The 22543-nt window shown below is 39.4% G+C and overlaps 1 protein-coding gene across 6 annotated transcripts in view; it reads right to left on the bottom strand.

Moving 5' to 3' along the window:
* ZBTB20 (zinc finger and BTB domain containing 20) overlaps nt 1–22543 on the bottom strand; it is a 484288-nt gene that overhangs the window by 392785 nt on the left and 68960 nt on the right. For 4 of the 6 annotated variants that reach the window (XM_053386091.1, XM_053386092.1, XM_053386087.1 and 1 more), the window contains exon 2: nt 3679–3738. The gene's annotated coding sequence lies outside the window, so the exon portion shown is untranslated. The remainder of the gene's footprint in view (nt 1–3678; nt 3739–22543) is intronic. The other 2 variants (XM_053386089.1, XM_053386088.1) reach the window with 1 other exon arrangement.

Below are 22543 nucleotides of genomic sequence, written 5' to 3'. Positions count from 1 at the left end.
TAGATAATCAAAGTTAGGATAACATTTCACGGAACTCCTCACTTTTTTTGTTTCTCCTCATTTAAAATCTTGCTCACAACCCTGCCCAATATCCCATCCAATTGTTATATTTGGTTCTGCATTATATGATATAATGGGTACACAAACAGGCAGGTCATCCTTATACTTTTTGTTGGCGGAAATATAAATAAAAGAAAGGGAAAGGGAAATGAGATTGGTTGATATTAATGGTCTCTTGTTTTTGTTTTTATTTAAAGAAGTTAGTAAAAACAGAAATGTAGCTGAGGCAATAAATACACATCCAACTTTTAAAATATCTCCATATTTTAAACTTGAAGCTGTAAAAGTCCTGTCTGTCCATTTGATTGTACTCATTAAGGCTCCTTTAATTAACAGTATAGGAAATTAAACACAAAGTAAGACCCATAAAAATTAAACTGAAAAAGCATGTGGAATTAGGAGTTTGCATTTTCCATCCCCGCAGGCTTGAAAGCTTGAAAGTCATGGAAAAGGTTGATTAGAAGAGTCGGGAAAACTAGATGCCTTCTTCCCTAAACACTCACATGACAGCTATCTCCTAGCATTCAGCATACATTGCAGCTCAATATTACACACAGATTTATAGTTTCCCTGCAGTTTCCTCTCTCTGCTTCTGCTATATGAATTCTCAAGCCCCACAGCCCCACTACAGTAATTACGTCCAAATAAAGGAAAGGGAATGAAAGACGTGAAAGAGGTTTAACAGTTTTACACTATCCTGAGCAAGCTTGGTGCCAAATTGGTGAGCTGCTGGAGTTTCAAATGCACATTACTGCAGGAGTTTGATTTAAAGATTGCTGACAGTTTTAACATTCTGCACTTGAATGTACTGTTCGTGGATACAAAAAAAAATGTGAATCTCTTACACAGTTAAATCAAATTAATGTTCAGTACAACTAAATAAAAATAGCTGGGCTGTGGAATTCTAAGAAATTATAAACAAGAGTCCAACTCCTTCATATCAACACATAATTCAGGTGCTAGAGGTGAGCCTTAAGGTTTCACTGGCATCTAGGATCATTGGGATGTTTTATTTAAATGGGACTTCAGAAAATTTCACTCCTAGGGCTACATTTAGTAGGCATAAACCTACTAAAGAGCAGTACTTAATTATTTGTTTTCAAGCAGTGTTACAACCAATACTTTAGCTAATTAATGTTCTCCTCTGCACCACTTGGCAAAAATGAGCAAAAAATGTGCTCTTATCTACTGCTAGCTATGCTTCCCACCTTTATATAAATACAAAGGGAGATAAATTATACACACATACCATTTTAAACATTTCTAAGCCATCCTTCAACAAAGGACAATTCATAAAACAATATATAACACAAGAATCAAAATAAAATGTTCCTAACAACCTATGAATGGATTGTGCATTTCGATATTAGCAATGGATATTATTATTTTGCTTACAATCTCACACACATTTTTTTCAGTGATGACTAATAAAGCTGATCCATGGCTTTCAATAGATTGACATAAAATAAAGTAAGGATGGCCTCTTACTTGAGGACAGGGAGCTGACTTTCCAGACTGAAGGATGCTGCCGATGCAAGTATTGTGTTTGCCTAAATTCATCATTTCATATTTCAAAGGCAAAATGGAGAAGAGGCTGAATACATAAAAGGCTACATTTGCACAACACCCTAAACCACGGTTCAGCGGTGCTAAGTCCATCCACAAGAAAGAGCCCAAACAAAGCCTTGAACTCATATACTCCTCCCACAAGGCACGAGAAGGCAGAGGATCCCACAGGGAAAGGTAGGAGGAGCTTGTGCTGAGCTACTAGTCCTGAGAAGGGTTAGAAATGAACTCTGCCTTTGGTCAACTCCCCCGTTTGGAAAAGTGGAATTTCTACAGAGTAAATTCTCTGGCCTGAATAAGGGTGGTTTTCCTGCACTTCACAGCCTCCCACTTAGTGTGCTCCTCACGCTACTGGACTGGTGAGTCAGTGTGGGAGGCACTTCATTTTGAAGGCTCAGGAAACCAAAAACTTGGTCAGCCTAGGTGTCCTGGCCACTGCAGGACTATGGGGTCTTGAAAAGGGAGAGGCACGTGAGCCTCAGGCTTTGCCCAGGCTCCTCCCTGCTCATTCATGCAGCGCTAAACTGTGGTTCCACATTATATGTGAGCTAGGTGAATTATGTTCGTATGTCTCTCATATATATATATATATATATATATATATATATATATATATAGGTAAAAGTACCCCTGGCCATTAGGTCCAGTCGTGACCGACTCTGGGGTTGCGGCGCTCATCTCACTCTATGGGCCGAGGGAGCCGGCGTTTGTCCGCAGACAGCTTCCGGGTCATGTGGCCAGCATGACTAAGCCGCTTCTGGCGAACCAGAGCAGCGCACGGAAACGCCGTTTACCTTCCCGCCGGAGCGGTTCCTATTTATCTACTTGCACTTTGACGTGCTTTCGAACTGCTAGGTTGGCAGGAATATATGTATGTATGTATGTATGTATGTATGTATGTATGTATGTGAAATCCATTGATTTCAGTGGATTTATGCTTGACCAACATAATTTACATCACATTTCCAGTGCAAGCTGTCATATTAGTTCATTCCCTATTCTATAAATGCCTCCAGTATTCAAAATTTAAGTTATTTCTAGTAGTAAACACATTCTATTGAAGAAAGAAGCAAAAAAAGAATGCTTAAAAATTAAAGTTGTAGCAGTGTGGGAGACATTTAACAAAATTTTGCAATGCTACAAATAATTTAAAAACCACCTGTCCAAGATTCAGTACTCCAAATAACTTCTGAAACATGTATAATTACACCATATAGGAAACTAGCAAGGTCTGCTGCTTTTAATTTTGTGATTATAATGGAATAATGGGCATATATGTTCAAGGGACTATGATGTCAGTGCTCATTTCAGCCAGCATTACAATAATTTGAATGCTCTTATTTTTTAAATTATGATATTAAGAGGTTTTTTTCTGACTTCATTTTGCAAAGTCCTCATAGTGTGCCTTTTTTATAGGTGAGGGCAAAGAACTCCACTACATTGCTATTACACTGAATAGGGGGCTGCTTTAAAAAGACAAGGACTGGGTCATATTTCTATGTCTTGGATTGACACAAAAAGATGACCGAAGGTCTCCTGATTTTGGGCGGGGGGAGGAACTTTGATCATTACTACAGTCGTACCCTGGTTTTTGAACAGCCTAGTTCTCGAATGTTTTGGCTCCCAAACGACTGAAACCTGGAAGCGACTGTTTCAGACATTTTCTGAACGTTCTTTTGGAAGCCAAATGTTCGGTGGGGCTTCCGATTGGCTGCAGGAGCTTCCTGCAGCCAATCGTAAGCCGTGCTTTTGTTTTTGAACATTTTGGAAGTCGAACGGACTTCCAGAATGGATTCTGTTCAACTTCCAAGGTACAACTGTATATTAATCCAAGATGCATTGGGGAGAACTCTACTATCTCGAGATTAAGATTTTTGTGGTCAGTCCCTGACATTTTAAAATGCCTCTGTACCCAATGCACACAGTCTTTTTACAAACAAACAAACAAACAAACAAACAAACAAACAACCCCTAACAGTACTATAACAACCACACAGCATTTAGAAGTTTTAATAACTTCTTAATTATTTTCAATATTCAAGTTAATGTTACCTTTCTTCGTCGGATACCAAAGGGGGTAAAAGCAATTCCTAACACTTCTTTTCTGTGCTGCTGAAAAGAAAAGAAAAGACTTGTGTTTAGTGATCTTCTCGAACGTCTTTCATTTTCATAACATTCAAGTGACTAAGCATTTAGCTGTAAGTAGACACCTTATTGTGTATATACATCAACATATAGCCATCTGTTTAAATAAGACAAAACACCCAAACATTCACAGTTACAGTGCAGGTGACAAGCACGCAAGTATGACACTAATAGTCACCATACTGCCTTTATATTATTTGGGGGGGGGGGAGAGAAATTACATATGGCATCACAATATGGAAGTGTCAATAGATCCATGGATAAAATTGCCACTCATTTTTCAGTAAAAGTGAGGTTTCTTTCTCTATTAAGAACAAAAGTAATTGCCTGCAATAATGAACATTTTACCACTCTCTCTTAGCCTAGAGATGCATTTATGAGGAATGTTGCAAGTAAATACTTTTAATAATTTAGGAGCTAAAAATTGCACATTTTAAAAAATCTATTTTAAAAAAACCAAGTGTCTAATGCTTTTAGAATTTCTGTAAGTTACAAATGGCTTTGTATTAACTGGTGAAACTTCAGAATTGTCTCAAGTGTGAACTTAAGAAGTTATTAGAAGGTTTTTTTTCTTTCATTCCGTAAGGATTATTATTTTAAAAGCACACAGCCAAAAGTAAAAGGGTAAAATTATTATTATTTAACTTTATTCTTTTGGAACTTACTTTCAGATAAAATTAATACAATCCTAATATATAAATTATGTTAGAAAATTTAAAGTAAGTCCTAAGTCAAGTCTATATAAAAGAGATTTTGCAGTGAGAAGCTTAGAATTACTCAGTAAGAACTGTTTTAGGTGTGCCATGGGTCCTGTTTGTGCTGAGTGGCTTTTTAAACAAGTTTTTTACTTTGAAAAGCAGACCCCATATCATCACAAACTACTTGTGAAACTCCTCAGTTTCAAAAATGTTTGCCATGCAGCATAGAAAAATGCTATTTGAGGAACACAAGTTGAACCCTTCCTTGGACACATTGTGAAATATTTGTGCCATTCTTTGGATCCAGACCTGCAGCTTTTCCAAGAAACTCCATTTAACTATTAGTCTCACAACTAATCCGTAAGTGGGAGGGTTGCCCCATCCAAAACATCTAACTCTGGAGTCATTACAATCCTCACCATGAATACCTTCTTTCTGCCCAGGCTGAACTTGAATGTGTTCTCTTCATCCAGCACAAAACTGCCTGAATAAACATATCCAGGCAATCTATTTACATACTGCGCAACTGTCCTGTTTTAAGCGGAACACCCCAAATTTACAGAAACACACACCCAGCTCCTGATTCCATCCTGGGATGTCCCACTTTGGTCCTGCGGGACCAAAAGACACACTTTTTTTTGGTGCTATATTCTCGCCTTCCGGAAGCAGCACTAGCTTCCGGATGGGGCAGGGTTGAGCCCCGAGGGAGGGAGCCAAGAGAGAGGAGATGGGACCTGAGTGAGAGGGGATGGGGCTTAAGTCGAGGTCATGTCCTGATTTGCCTTACTGGAATGTTGGAGGGTATGCATTTGCCACACCTGGATTGGAGGAAGTGGAAATATGTTCACTGTGACACTGAACTACAGATTTCTGACGATCTCTCTCAGCAATTTGATGAACAGCTTAGAAGACAAGACTAAGGCTGCATTCAGACATGGGTTTTGTTGTGTTGGGTTTATTGGTTATGATGATAGCAGTTCCGCCCCAATTTCTAGCACGCCTTTTACATAGCACTACCTTGGTGTAATGGAACTGTGGCTTTTTAATCAATATACTGACATGGCACACTAAAATTTAAATAGTGGGAAAGGACTCTATGCCTTTATAGTCCTCCAAATTTCATAAATGTAAAACTGTCACAATTTTCCAAGGTAATGCAGTTGCAAAACGTATTTTTTCCTGGGAAACAATGAATGTAGAAATGGGTGCTAAACTTCCACTAAATTCTACGAGATTTCCAGAAATGGCCTTTGCATCATGTGAAAGATCACATAAAATGCAAAAATGAACAGATTAAGAAACGAACTTAAGAACGAAATGCTGTCTGAATGCAGTCAAACCATGAAACATTAAATATATCTATTCCCATAAGAGAGGAGCAGGACCACTGCAGCTAAGTGATCCCAACCCTAACTCACAGACTTAGAATGATACCATGGTTAAATGGTTTGAGGTCCAAAAGAAGGTCACATTTCCCTGTCATTTAAGGCAGTCTTTTCAGCTCCAAACCCAGGATGGAAAGCATAGAGCTTTTAATTCAAAACATGTATACAGATGGGACGCGGGTGGCGCTGTGGGTAAAACCTCAGCGCCTAGGACTTGCCGATCGTCAGGTCGGCGGTTTGAATCCCCGTAGCGGGGTGCGCTCCCGCTGCTCGGTCCCAGCGCCTGCCAACCTAGCAGTTCGAAAACACCCCCGGGTGCAAGTAGATAAATAGGGACTGCTTACTAGCGGGAAGGTAAACGGCGTTTCCGTGTGCTGCACTGGCTCGCCAGATGCAGCTTGTCACGCTGGCCACGTGACACGGAAGTGTCTGTGGACAGCGCTGGCTCCCGGCCTATAGAGTGAGATGAGCGCACAACCCTAGAGTCTGTCAAGACTGGCCCGTACGGGCAGGGGTACCTTTACCTTTACCTTTTATGTATACAGATACATAATTTCAACATTATGCTCACTCAACTATATAACAGTTAGAAAATGTAATATAAAGATATGTCTGAAGCATTCAGATGTTTAACTTCAAAAAGTCTGAGATAGCTGATCATATCTAAATGGCATCACCATGTACATATAGTTGTATATTTAGATGTTAACCAAAATATTAGCTAACAAAAAAATGAATTTTTACTAAAGTAAGCAATACCAAGGCACACATAGGGAAAAACATAGGGAAAAACAAAAATTAAATGGCACAGAAAGACTGTCAATATAAACAAGTTACATAACAAAAAAATGTTTACACATGCACCAGTCACAAGTTAGAGTAAACTTAACTTCAGAGAATTATTCTAGGCTCACCCAAAGGCTTGCAAAAGCCCAGCTCACTCCTTTCTTTGCATAACTGATAGCTGCCCCCATTTCACTTGACAAAGTGTCCTGGAAACTCCCTCAATTTCAAATGTGTTTTCCCATGGGACACTGGAATACTGAAAAATGTAAATGCATTGTGCAGATGGAGCCCTAGCGTTTCTTTAACACAAACGGAAACAACAGGCTAAATGGCACTTCAAAAACCAACACACCAAATAAAAACTTGCCTGGTTTTCTTTTCGTATTTTTTTTTACATTTACTACTGCCAAAAATAAGGTTGAGAGGCGTAATTAAATGGCAAGTACTTCTGACCTTTACTTGCTACACTGATAAAAAGTTTTTTCAGCATACTGCAATTTGACCAAGAGAAATGGAGATAAGCTTAACCTTTCACTTCAAGTACTAATGTGTTATTTAAATTTGCCCTAGATATAAGTGAGATGCCACTATGGTTGTAAAGAGGTAGTTACAACTTTTTCTCTCCCCTATCACCATCCCTACCAAGCTTTATTAGAAGGCATAAAGAAGAGCACGATATGGTTCATATATCGAAATATTATATACACACACACACACCTCAAAATAGTCCACATTTAACACAAATTTAGTTGGAACCAAAACACTGAAAATGTGTGTATCACAGTAGGCAGAGCCTCACATCATGATTCACTCTGTGGCCATATTCAAGCATCGTGAGCATCGAAACATGTCTAAATCTGGTTGAATTATGGGCTGTGGATTATACAACTGTTAACTTGTCCCCACCACTTGCCCACACTTCCGTTTGCCCTGCCACTGTCCTCCAGGAAAACCTGAAATTTACCACTGAATTTGACCAATTCAGTTTTCCCTGGGGAAAGCTGTGGGGCAAACAAAAAACCACTCAGGCCTGTGCTCTCTAGGTGCAGAACAAGCAAAAGTGTGGATGAGGCCTTACACAGTACACAAGGCAGTATGGTGTACAAAGACACAAACACAAAACATGTTAAGTCTCTTCTCATAAACTACTGCTCTTCAAACTCGAAACATACTGATGACCAACATTCAGTCCCCACAGAATTATTTCAATTTCTTTTGGTATAGTTAGCCATAAATTGTTACCAAATTAGCCAGGTATTTTTTTTTTAAATGTCAAAAGGTACAAAATCTGAATAGCAAGTTTTTTAAGTGACACTTCCTACAACCAAGACCACAGCAATAATTTGAGCAATTTGTGGGACATTTTATTTATGCACATTAAATTGACAGCGTACCATGGTAGATGCTGGGCATGAGACCTTCAAATGGAATCAGGGCCTTTTTGTGAAAGTACTCACTGGTAGAGTACCAGCACCTCTTTTTTTTTTTGCTGCCCACAGCTGCCATTTTGTCCTGACACCCATGACATTTTAATCAGTATGAGAGTACCAATATCTAATTCCCCCACCCCACCTCCCAAAAAAGCACTAGCTGCAATAACATAGAAATTTGGAATTTGCTCCTTCTAAATATCTATCTTCATTCTTTCTGTGCAACCTTTAAAAACTACTTCAATACAATTTTTTAAAAAAAATTCAGAACATGCTTTCAAAGACCTAGTTTGGTAGCTCTTCCCTTAAAACACACACATGCGTTTTAAAGGGGGGGAGGAGAGAGTATTTTGTCAAAGGTTTTATTCTAATTTTGTTGCATTATGTGTATCATTGTAGCACAGTAGCAGTGTAGAGAGAGCAAGAGAAACACACAAGAAAGGCCTGCATTTTGAGGTAGAAATTGTGTGAAGGGGGAAACGAAAATTTTCCCTGCTAAGCTACAATTTCACATCCAGCCTGTGTCAACAGTAACTGAAAGTTATTAGGTGTTACATATCAAATTAGTTGACAGTTTATCTATGTCTAGTTAGCCGGGGAGAAGGGGGGCGGGGTTGGAATATTTACATGGCAAAATCAAACTGGCCTTAGTTGACCCCCTGGTATTTGTAGGTATAGCATAAAAAGCAAGCTTTAAATGGAGTATGTAGAACAAACCACCTTTCAGCCTCAAAGAGAAGTGCCAAATTGCCACAGATGGAAACACAGTACAGCTTTTGTTGACGAGGGGGTATCATTCACTCATGCTATCAGTCCTGGATTACCCTAGCACAGCCAGAAGGGATAAAGACAGAATACTCTGTTATCCTAGGGCCTTTTTGAAAACTTAATCCTATATCTACATAGCAAAACTGATAAGAGACACAATTCTGACTCTATTAAGATTAATGGAAATTTGTTATTGTTTTTTCCAGTGAGGTAGTATTTCACTTATTTGTTACATTAGTGTTCTGCCTTTCCTCCTAGGGGATCAGTACAGTGCGAGTTCCCAGCAAATTTCTCATCCAGATTCTGGTGAGGCCTAGTCCTTTTCAGCTTCAGACAGAGAAGATATTCAACGTATTCTTAATTTATTTTATGTTGTCTTTCTACACAGAAAATTCACAAGTATCTCTCATCATGAAATTTCCTTTAGTATGTTCATTGTGGAGTTTAATGTTAACTTTTTATAACACAATAACATCTAAAAAATCAATAAATTCTACTTTATGTGGGAATGAATGTATTATTAATAAGTGTATTATTAAAATCAGTAAGATGGCGGTGGCTGTGTTGTTGTTTTTTAAAAAAGCAATTCTTGTGATCAGAGTCAAGGGTGAAAAAGGTTCTACCAGCTCTCCGTTCTAGCTAAATGAGTGGGAGAAATAACATTTCCACGACAATGCAGAGCTAGTGGGGTTCAGTTCTTATACCCCCCTTTTCACTCTCTCCTCTCGTAGAAGAAGATTCGTTAACTTAAAAATCTGCACACATGAGGCAGAAATAAATAAATAAAATAAAAAATCTAAAGTCTATAAAAAGTACACAGACCAAGCTGCTTAATTATTAACAGGTAAACACGTCGCATCCTGAATTATTTACTTAATCTTTTTCAACTACAAACCTCAGACTTTTAGAGCATGAAATACGTGCTTTCTTTAAGAATGCAAAACAATTCCTTTAGAAAAGCATTATATATATATATACATATATATATATACACACACACACAGCATTTTTGTTAACTCCACGCTGCCACTGTCCAAGTTTCTACTTCAGCGTGTTTTGAGGCACAGAAGTAAGCATTGTTCAAGTATCCAACATTTGCAAGTGCCACTTGCTCTGCATACCAAACTTGTTTTGCAAGTGCATCATTCTTTCAGTACAGCCATCATTACACCATATTTCTGCAGAATGCAAAAGTATATTTTGAAGAAGTGATTTCCTTAAGAAGCTATATGGGGGGAAAGCTAGTAAAGGTCAGAAACAGATGTTGTACAGTAACAACTGAAGGAAACATGTACTGCAGTAGTAATTATTGTAGTACTTCAAATGCACAACTGGAAAATGTGTGAGGGACCCTTATTGGGACATTTTCTGCTCTCAAAGGTTCTGTTTCGCAGAAAGGGAAGCAAGAATTCATTTTAAAAACCTTAAAAAGCTTGAAAATCATTAGAAAATGCTTCACCAATGAAGGTCATGCACCCTGATATATTCTCTCTCATAACAACAGCAACTTTATTATTTATACACCACCATCTGGGCAGGCTCAAGTATATACAAAAACATAATAAAACATCAAAGATTTAAAATTTCCTGATACAGAGCTGCCTTCAGATGTCTTCTAAAAGTTGTGGTTATTTACCTCCTTGACATCTGATGGGAGGGCATTCTACAGGGAGGGCACCACTTCCGAGAAGGCCCTCTGCCTGGTTCCCTGCAACTTCACTTCTTGCAGTGAGGGAACCGCCAGAAGACCCTCAGAGGTGGACCTCAGCATACACTGGTTCTTATATTCCTAATATTCTAAGTCAGACCATCTAGCTCAGCACTGTTGACACAGAGACACATGGCTTACCAGGGTTCCAGGCAGGAAGGGGTTCATTTCCCAGCCCTTCCTGGAGACATCAGGGATTGAACCTGGGACCTTTGCATGCAAGGCATGTGCTCTACCACCTTGCCACAGACCTTAGTAAGAACACTTGTATTCATTCTGAAAATATTTGGGAAATGTTGAAGAATGTACTCTTCATAGTAACAGTGTTCACTGGATATTCTGCTCTGCACAGGCAAAAGAACAGGCGTGCTCAGGCACGTGTGAGTTCGGTATCCATTCACTAGGCAAACTATGCTTCAGTGTTCCCATGCACATTGCCACATATGTTCAGTCCCTGACTATTATTGTGCTGAGAACAGAAGTTCTGCGAGGGACTTCTTGTCACATTCACTTGAACACAAATAGAACCCTTTGCATGAGTGGGAGCCCAGATAAAGCATGAACCCCAATCACACAAGGTTGGAAAGTGAAGGGGGTCACAATATGCAAAACATTGTTGGGTTGGAACTTGCCATCTTCTGTCCCCTTCCATCCACACTTTAATCGTGTCCATGTCCATGCAAATGAGCGAACATTAACTAAAGAGGTGAAATAATCCTAAAGCCACAAAATGGAATGTGTCACTAAAGACTCTGGGGGAATGAGCACTGTTTTGAAATACTTTCTTCATGTAGAACCAAACCCATACAAAGCAAAACCATTCCATTCAAATAGAAAGTTATGGCATCAGGGAGAACATTAAGGTGAAGGAGCTTTAAACAAAAAAGAAGTGACTCCCTATATATACTATGGAGTGGTACAACCAGAGGGTTCTACCACCTCTTTCTGCTTCAAGAGCAGTGCTTGGGGACATATCCTCAAATATAAAACTCTGTATGTCAAAATAACTAGTATTTTAAATGTTAAATGATAATTGCTACAGGTAATCCAGATGCTATATTCACACACTGTGGCGGCTCATTAAGGTTTTGGTTTTCTTAAAGGAAGCTGTTGTGATTATACAAGCCAGTTCAGAACAATGTCAAAGAGAATGCAGAGAATTTGCTGTCTCCAAGATTGGTTTGCCATGTTATAAATTGTTTCAGGGTTCAAAAGTTTCATTGGCTCCTCCATAACCTGTCTGGGATTTAATGTATTCAGAAGAGGTACCGTATTTTTCACTCTATAAGACACACCAGACCACAAGACAAACCTAGTTTTTGGAGGAGGAAAACAAGAAAAAAAATATTCTGAATCTCAGAAGCCAGAACAGCAAGAGGGATCACTGTGCGGTGAAAGCAGCAATCCCTCTTGCTGTTCTCGTTTCTGGGATAGCTGCGCAGCCTACATTCGCTCCATAAGACGCACACACATTTCCCCTTACTTTTTAGAAGGGAAAAAGTGAGTCTTATAGAGCAAAAAATACGGTACTTCTTTTTGTTCACTGTGAGTAGTCATGCAGTAGGGGCACATCAAAAGTGCTTTGGTCCAAGGGTTCCACAAACCATACAGGAAGCAACAGAACAATAAGCAAGGTAAATATTTTTATTTTATGAAAGTTACAGCATGCAAACATTTTAGTATTTGCAGGTTTGCATCCCCTAAACTGATGCTCTGACTATTCAATCCTGCTTTCTAAAGACATCAGCTGCGTTAGAGCCGATCCAGCTACATTTCTACCAGACCCACACCGTCATATATGACGTCAATACTGGGACACATGTCTGTGTGTGTTTTAGGAAAAGGGCCTGGTGGGCCAAATTTGGCCTCATGGGTCGGCGGTTCAAAAACGTAAGACAAATAATGGTCTACAACAGTCCAAGCAAATCATTTGAGAGTTCAAATCTGGTATGAGTTATATCAGAACATCAAAAGTCCTTATTCATCAATTCTAGCTCACTCTAAACAGGAACACTCCAAGTCAAGTCCAGCTCCTAGATATGAGCCTGTGTAAGCTTCAAAAGGAGTATTGTTATCAAATGGGAGAAAGATATTTGGATGTCATGGGTCCAATGGTACCCTAGGCAAGTACCTATTCATTCATTCATTCATTCATTCATTCATTCATTTATACATTTATACATTTCTATACTACCCTTCATCTGAGGATCACAGGGCTGTTTACAATATAAAGTAAAGTTCCTGAGCTTGTTCAATGTCCCACTGATTTCCAATTTCCCCCTCTCACTGTAGCCCCTCAAACTGCATCCAATGCCATTTCAGAGGGTCCCCCAACCAGCAAAGGAGTAGCTTTGAGGGGAGTGCAGAGGACTGCAGAGGAGAGGAAGGATCAGGAATTCCCCATTGAACAAATTGATTTCCACTTGCATTTGTTTGCTCCAATGCTAACAGATATCTTGTGGCATAAGGTTTACACGTTACAATAAATCCAGTATAAATCCAGCTATTTTTGCTGCAACCAACAAGGTGCCCCTCTGAAAGTTGCCATAAATTAATTGATTGTGATCATGTTTATTGCAGGGGAAAGTGGTGTCAGATTGGCATTTAGGCTGCAAACTTATGCCTGCTTACTTGGAACTAAACTCTACTGACCTCAGTGGGAGGTACTTAAAATGCAGGGGATTGGGCTGTCACTTTAATTAATTCCCTTCTTAATTCACTTTTGTGTCATTTAAGACTGGAAAGGATGTGCATGTGTCAGCAGCACAAAACCTGAACTTTACATTAATAGGAAAAAATTACTGAGACTGCATATATGAATATTATTAATAAATAAATAAATGGCATTTTGGAAAGACAGAGGATCAAAATAGCTTGTCTTAAACAAGTAGATAGGGGGAAATAAAAAATATGAACAACGAACAGCATAATAAAATCAGGAAACTTGAATATATCTTTAAAATATAATCTCAAGTCCATGTGTGCTTAACACCACAATAATATTGAATTGGCGAGCCTTGCAAATATTTTTCATGGGTGCACTCATTTTTTAGTATAAGCAAATGAAGATTTTGTTGTTTCTGAAATTTCATTGCAACCAATATAGAGCAGGGTAAGACATTTTAGCACTCTTGCCACATACGTCATGGGAAACAGTTCACTGGAGAACACACAATGGTATACTGCAGCTTTCACTCACAATAACCCATTTTCTCACTTCTAAAGGAGATCTATTTGTCCTTCTAGACATGAGCAGACTATTATTCCTGAAGTGCCAAACTCTGAGTGCATGTGCAAAGCTCTCTCCTCTACTCTCAATTGTTGGCAAAAAACAACAAAAAAAAGCAACGGTTAGGTACATGCTCAAAGCATTCAGGTCAGGGATTACAGAAAAGCCATTGAGCGTGCTGCATTAACTTGAACTTCATGTTCTTGTCACAAGCCTGTTAGTAACTGGAGTTGAGCAAACTGGGTAGAAAGGCCACTTCGAGCCACCTCACATGATTCACTTTCTATTAAATCTATTTATTTCATGTCCAGGGTAAGGTACTAGGGGCTCTACAGACATTTCCCATCACATCAGACACTACAGCAAGTATCAAAGGATAATCTCCATGGTTTATAAAGGGAGATTTTATCCCTCTCAACTGTCCACGGGACATCTTTTATGCTTCATTCAATGCTCAAAAACAGACTACTGTGAAAAGAAGGCCCTTTTACACAATAGGTGGAATTTAAATACACACACATATATGGGGGATTCCATATCAGTCAGGAAGCTGATGGCATTGATATAGGAAAACCCCCCTCAAATATGATAAAATATAACCTTATAGAATTCTAGAGAATTGCCATACAGATTTAACACCAGAAAGCACCTTTCAGAAATAAGTAGTATGTGGAAAGGAGTGAGCCAAAGTTGATTTATAAAAATTGACTTTGTATATTTTGGTATGTCTTTCTAGATTTTTTTTTTAAAAAGGCAATAGCTATGCTTTTTGCTACATATTTTGCATTTCATATTTTCTGTTAAAATTTCAATTACAGGCAGATGAAGGCAGGTTAAAGAGGGTGTTGATATTCTAAATTCAATTACTTTATATTGTAATGGAAACTGTCTTAGCTAGTTTCTTTTGGTGCCTGTAGTTTATAATCTAGATAAAACAAATCTATACTCAAATAAGCCAGATTCTGCACCAAGATTTTATGCATCTTGAATAAATTATTTCATATAATTGTCTGGAACTATGCATAATGCTGAGGGACGCGGGTGGTGCTGTGGGTAAAACCTCAGCGCCTAGGACTTGCCGATCGCATGGTCAGCGGTTCGAATCCCCGCGGTGGGGTGCGCTCCCGTCGTTCGGTCCCAGCGCCTGCCAACCTAGCAGTTCGAAAGCACCTCCGGGTGCAAGTAGATAAATAGGGACCGCTTACCAGCGGGAAGGTAAACGACGTTCCGTGTGCTGCGCTGGCTCACCAGATGCAGCTTGTCACGCTGGCCACGTGACCCGGAAGTGTCTGTGGACAGCGCTGGCTCCCGGCCTATAGAGTGAGATGAGCGCACAACCCTAGAGTCTGGCAAGACTGGCCCGAACGGGCAGGGGTACCTTTACCTTTTTATGCATAATGCTATAACTCCCCCAAATAAGGACACCCCCCCAAAAAAAACCCCCGTGAGTGCTGCTGGCTCAGCCATAATGCCAATCTGGCATGCTGGTTTGCTTCTTCTCAGCGCAACACAGTATGGAGAGGGGTGGTGTGATTTGAGCAGCATATACCAGCACACTTCCTTGTTCACAGTAAGTTATAGTTTGCTGAGCCTGTGGTTTGCCATGACATATGAGCTGGGCCTCAGTGATGAAGCCTTGACCCTTAGCTTGAATTCTCAATAGGATGCTGAATTCTGCACACAGCACAGTATTGTACATATTTTATCTTATGCAACTGTTGTTTAAAATGTTTTCGATTTTGTATAATATATCTAAAAAACCTTTTGCAAAGTTTGGAACACTTATCTGTAAAGAACAGCTCGTTTTTGTGCACAGAAAACAGTTCTCCCTGCTGAAAATAGCCCTTGGAAATCGGTTAACAACAGAAGAACACAGATGAATTCTATTTAATGCACACATTTGTGCTCAGTATTCTTCTCAGTGTTTTGCACATAAACTTCATAGCAAACAGAGCCAAAACACAGATGAGGAACAAACCTTTTGTGCCAATGCAAAATTTGAATGGTAGAGTAAACCACAAACTTAAGATAAGGTGTTTCCTTCACAATGCAATGTAAATTTAAAAAACAACAACTCATGGATACAAAGGAGAAGAAAAACAATAGATACAAATAACATAAAAACCTTTTATTCAACTTTTTGTCGTTACAGGAATCTAAATGAACAGGAACATATATCTTTATTATGAACACAATAATTGCCCACAAGAATACTGTGGGTAGCAGCAGCTCAATTGTGTACTGAATTGTAAAACTACAACACTGGGATACCCAGTGTTAGAGGCATATTTTGGTTTGCCAGAGGAACCATTCCTACTTTCATCAATGGGATTTTACTGATTTCATCAAGAGCTACAAGTCTCAGATATTTGTTATAGAAAGTCGTGTGTCTCCGTAAATCTCAGAGCTCGATTGCATAGGAGGAAACAAAAGCAGCAACAACCCACAGTTGAAATGTGGTTGCGATAGTGTGGTTAAAAAGCTTTGGCCAGGATTTGCTGTAACTGTATCTCTACATCTGGTCCCACACATGCCAATTACTTAAGAACGCCTGTGAGATACTTACGTGGATTATTAAACGGCCTTTTAGTAGCAGAGGTGGATTCAGGACACTGCCACTTTTGAACTCTGTATATGCAATTGGACTCTGACATTTCATTTGGGTATTTTAAGCACTAGATGTCATTGTACTTTGTAGACCTATATTAACATGTTTAATGTAACAGATGGGGAACTTGTTTATTAAAGTAAACAGGCAGTCAGAAGGCAGGTTTGCAGGGGAACGGTGCTTTCTATTGGGAATGACACACAAATATTTTTGCACATTTCAAAATACACATAAACTGTAGCAGGCATATATGAAAGTGACTGGAATTACAGTACCAACTAGAGTCAGAATGTTCGTTATTTGTAGCACCCCAACCAGAGTCATTTCCCTCTTGCACGCTGCATTCCTTCATTACCCTTGGAATCAGTTCCTCTATGGTTCCTTCTCCTCTTCACTTAACTGAGAAGCCAAGAGCCATGTCCCCTTATAGGTGTCACTGCTTTGAATTTCGTTCGGAAAGGAAGTAAGTACAGTGGTACCTCAGGTTAAGTACTTAATTCGTTCCGGAGGTCCGTACTTAACTTGAAACTGTTCTTAACCTGAAGCACCGCTTTAGCTAATGGGGCCTCCCGCTGCCGCCGCACCGCCGGAGCACAATTTCTGTTCTTATCCTGAAGCAAAGTTCTTAACCTGAAGCACTATTTCTGGGTTAGCGGAGTCTGTAACCTGAAGCATATGTAACCCGAGGTACCACTGTATTGGATTTTCCATTCAAAGTGCTAAATCCACTCCTACTCCTCTCTCTAGCATGCCACCTTACACTGCCCCGGGTTAATGGTCATTGTCCCATAATTCAGTGAAACGAGAAGCATTAAGCAGCTGAGGGTAATAGGAGGGGAAACAAATATCAACATTACAGCTTCTCCCAGGCCTGCACCAGCACATCACACTATATTCTTAGGCAAGTGCTGGGTCTCTGGCCAGGCCCACCATCACATGGCAGGCACTGACAGGAGTATCAGCACCTGGGCAATGGGGCTTGTTGGTGCCCCTGCCATGTGAATTTCCCCACAATACATGTGATGCATGAGCACTGCATGGAAACCAACATGGCGGCTAGTGAATCCAGGTGCTTAGGCCTAATGCTCCTTTCAGTGCTGCCTCCGCCACTCAAGTACTTACCCTGCATTATGCTAATTTTCTCACAATACAATACATGTGTTGTGGGCATTGCATTGTGGATAAATGAGTGTGGTGGCAATGCTGGCTAAGTACCTGTGTGTGTCTGTACTGCATGATGACCACCGCTCCCCTAATGCTACCTGCTGTTTCCTAATAAGTCCACCAGGGCTATGGAGAGAGCCAAGGGCTTGTTGCTCATATTGTGGGGTGGGAGGTGGGGAAACACAAAGTCACATTGTCAAGGGTACCCCAAGACCTGTGGCTGACCCCACCTCCTCTCCTCCTTCTGACAGCCATTGGCCCTTTCATGCATTCAAAGCCAAAGCTACGTTCAGTCAGGCATGTTTAAATATTGTAACTTGTAGCTGACTGGTACTCCATAAGAGTGCACCTGTAAACTACAAGTTTAGGGAGGAACAAGAAGGCAATACTCATGGAGCAGGTGGTGTACTTTCTGTTTCAATGGATGTTTTTAGTCTCAAGGCTGTTCTGAAGCTAAATCCAGGGTCTAATTTAACTCAAGGCTCAGTTCTGAAAGCAGCTTGCACTATCTGCTTGGTAAATTTATTATTTTGGCAAAGCTTTTATCTCCAGACCTAGAATTATTTTGTATTTCCTGGAGACACTCTAGGTGTCAACTGTGTACTGTATGTCAGTACAATGGTACCTCGGGTTAACTACTTAATTCGTTCCGGAGGTCCGTTCTTAACCTGAAACTGTTCTTAACCTGAAGCACCACTTTAGCTAACGGGGCCTCCTGCTGCCGCCGCGCCTCAAGAGCACAATTTCTGTTCTCATCCTGAAGCAAAGTTCTTAACCTGAAGCACTATTTTTGGGTTAGCGGAGTCTGTAACCTGAAGCGTATGTAACCTGAAGCGTATGTAACCCGAGGTACCACTGTATATGTGGATACTTTACAGCCAATGTTTGATACCGAAAACTGGTCATTGGGTCAGCATGATGTGAAGAAGCATGAAGGGAATGCTTGAATAAAAACGGCAAAACAGCATTTGGTTTTTTAATTAATGCTATAATATACTTACACATATTGATCTTCAGAATTACTGTCTCACTATGTATCAGTTGGCATAAAGTGCAGGTGAACTTGCCCCCGCCCCATTTCCTTTGAAGCAATATAACACACATTTAAGCAACCAATTGCAAGCCTATTACCATTACTGGACAAAGGAAGCCCCCCAAGTGCGTTATACAGCAGTGTTCTAGATCTGTAATACTATTTGCAGGAGGAGGATAAAAAGACTAATAAGCATTATTCTGAAATCTAGGCCTAAAGGTAGCATTTAACATGATCTTTTAAAGATAGTTTAATAATGGAAATAAAATTAGTTCACACTGATCAGTAAAACCAATCAAACTGTGTTGATTGCAGCTATTATGCCTATGATCGCAGCATGGTTAAGGTCATAAATCAATCTACTACTCTACTCACTTGGCTATATGTAACTATGCATCCAAACCATGCTATTAACACACTTCTAAGCATAAGTTTGCAGGGGTATAAAAATTTCTCACTATGTAAGTTGCTAACAGGAACAACTTAGTGAACATATCTGCATTTGTTAAACTTTTTGCACAGTTCTCTTATGCCATCTTTTCCACACCATTTCAATCTCTCTTTCAGGATATTGACCCACTTTATTTTGTGTTCCTGGTTGCTAACTTTGCACACTTCCTTTGTCTGCTGCCTTTTTCACAGATGATTTTGAGAGTATTTAGTAGCTCCTTTGATTACAGTGGTACCTCGGGTTACATACGTTTCAGGTTACATACGCTTCAGGTTACAGACTCCGCTAACCCAGAAATTTTACCTCAGGTTAAGAACTTTGCTTCAGGATGAGAACAGAAATAATGCAGTGGTGGCGCAGCAGCAGCAGCAGGAGGCCCCATTAGCTAAAGTGGTTCTTCAGGTTAAGAACAGTTTCAGATTAAGAACAGACCTCCAGAACGAATTAAGTTCTTAACCCGAGGTACCACTGTACTTAATAATTCCTTTGATTTTTTTTTATTCCTTTTTTCTTTGTGCCTAAAGTCAACTGTTCCTGAAAACTTAACTTATTATTAAAACAATCCGCAAGAAAGACAGATTAAAGAAAATGATGGAGCTAGATTTGTATAAACTTGGAGTTGGTGTACACTATATCTCAAATGTATTGCGTGGGCAGGGCTTTCACCTTTTTCTTTCCAGCTGTAGACTGAACACAGTAGTTACATGCATATCATTCCTGCAACATGGCACCAGAAGTATTCAGGAAGGGAAGGGTCATAGCTTAGCGCCAGAGCATCTGCACTGGATGCAAAAGGTCCCAGAGCTGCATCCCTGACATCTGTAGGTAAGGCTTAGAACATCCCCCATCTGAAAACCTGGAGAGCTGCTGCCAGTTAGTGTAGACAATATTGAACAAAATGGACCAGTGGTCTGACCTGGTATACAGCAGCTTCCTATGTTCATAGTCCTTCCCTTGTATTTCATGTTGCAAAAAAACCGCTAATTGTATTTCAAATCCTATTTACAAACATATGTGCACATATAGAGCAAGCAGGCTACAAATCTACTTCCTCTAGTAAGAATGTAGTTTTATAGTTGGTGTTTTATTAGGCAGCAGTAATGTACTGTGCCCCACACCAAGTTTTTCTCCACACTAGCTTCAACAAAACCTAATGTAAAAATGAGGATAGAAAATTGAATCTAACTGTTAAGAAATAGTAGGATTTAGTTCTAAATTCACAGGTGCTAAGGTCATCAAAGGATAACTGGCTCGTGTCTCTCTGTGATTTATGTGAAAAATGTGGTGGCCTTTATTTCATCCAGAACAGAGCAGGTCCAATCAGCTTCTATCTCTAGAAGGATCCCTATCTCAGACTCAATTCTTTGTTCAGCATCCAACATCTTAAGCAAAAAAGAAGAAGAAGAAAGCAATGTACAAAGCCATTTAGCAGAGTTTAAAGAAATTGTTTGGGTTAAAAATTAACTTATGTGAAGTAATGCTGCCATTTGTGGACAAAGACAATTTCTGAAGTATTGTCTGAACAAACCAAAGCAGCCAAAAAAGTGGGGAAAGAAAATGTTTGCCTATTTGGCAATGTCTGAAGAACATTAGTATGAGTGGATGGATTTGAATATGTCAGGTTTTCTTGTTGGGTTCTGATGTTGTTCTGCTTTCTCAGTCTCACAATATGGAACATATATAACAGCACAAAAAATTGAGCATACCCAGAAGTAGATCAATTGCCTTTATAACAGAAAATTCTAAGGACAAAATGTTCCACCAGCAGATCGGATAAGAACCGAAGCAAAAAAAAAAAAAAAAAATGGAATACATTCACTACCAATTTACTGCAGTCACCCATAAACTATTACAAGAACATTATGTATTGGGGTTCAAGCCAGCAAGCTATTAAAGAGGACTGCACTGATGTCCTCACTGCAACGCTATTGAAGCATTAATAAGCCCTCAGGGCATTGCATTTATGATGAAAGAGCCATCATATAATCATATTTTCAAAAACATTTTGAAGGGACTATGCTCTGTCCCCAGGTTGGTTAGTTTTCTTGCTACATCTACAAAGATCACAATCTTTTCATATTTCTGTTCAGCCAAAACAGATACACATATATATTCCACAGTAGATGATGCTAAGCAACATTGTTTTGCAGGCACAGGATGTACTCATTGTCCCGGTTTGCTTTCCATGCTAATCTCTTTCTCTCCGTCTAAACAAAGAGCATATGAAATGTGCACAGATTAAAAGAATATGCTCCAAAGGGTCATTTTGTAGTGTTTTGGAACTAAGGGACTCTTGTAAAGGTACTAAAAGTCGCTACGGGTGAGCAAGGAACAAATTTAACCAACAAATTTAAATACAGTTGAATGTGTGGGATAAAACATGTTGGAAGTTTAAATATATTTGTAACTAGCAGATTTTTATACTTGTTCATTCTACTTGAAGAAAACATTAAAATTCACAAGTATTACTTGCTCTTTTAAAAGACACTAATGAACAACTGGACGGTATGCCTAATCAGCTAATGCTTTCACATCAGCAACCAACATTCTCCCCTGGGTAATGAAGAACTGCTAAAATTGAGGGCACATGCCAAGTCATACTTTTAATGATACAGTACATGGATGGAAGCTCCCTGTGTTTCGTACATATATATATCCAAACGTATTTCCTTTTGAGGTTTATATTATGGGAAATTGCAGGGGAAATGCAACTAAACTGCGAGCACTAAAGAGTTAAACTAAGCTAGCCATCCATGTCCCCCAAACACACACAAGGTAAGAATTCAGTTTGGGTTAAATCACACAGAAAATGGGTTGATGTTCTCAGCTTCATCCCTAGTGAGCATATTTGTCCGCATTACAATAAATAAATAATCAGTTAATAGTTATGAATCACTAAGTGCTAAGTACTTTTTTCCCTATTACATAAGCATCAGGCGTGCACAAACTCCAACCCAATTTGGAAGAAGCAGAATACTGGGGACAGGAACAAAATTACATTGGCAATGTACTCCCCCCCCTTTTTCTTCAAATTTATGATTTTGTTCTGAAGCAAGGAAGAAATGTGGCATAGCTACAGCTCACCTACATTTTTTCACGGGCTGAAGAAATTGACTTTTCTATAAGGTGTCATAATTTGTGTCCTAAAACAATTCAGCAGCACCATAAAACACACACACACAATAATTTCTGCAACAGCAAGGCTTTCTTGAATGCATTAGTGAAAGTTAGATAAACCTGATTCATCTGATTTAATACTCTTCGCAAAAGAAGTATCAAAGGTTACAATTCTAGGAACCAAGATACTAAACACAGTGGGCAACAAAAGCAACTTGGAACTATTATGGATGAGTTTCTTTACTTATGGGTGGGGGGGAAAGAAAAAGAAATGCATCCCTTAGATAGCTCCAATCAAGTCCACTGTGTTTTTTCTATAATATCTTGATTAATGGAAGTGCGGTGTATTGCTTTTTAAATAGCTATGCTCATGCATTGTTGTTGTGTTATTTTAC

Source organism: Podarcis raffonei, chromosome 4 (assembly GCF_027172205.1).
Source record: "Podarcis raffonei isolate rPodRaf1 chromosome 4, rPodRaf1.pri, whole genome shotgun sequence".
Lineage (NCBI taxonomy): Eukaryota > Metazoa > Chordata > Lepidosauria > Squamata > Lacertidae > Podarcis > Podarcis raffonei.
The sequence above is the reverse complement of the archived record's forward strand: the minus strand, read 5'-3'. Positions and strand labels throughout refer to the sequence as shown.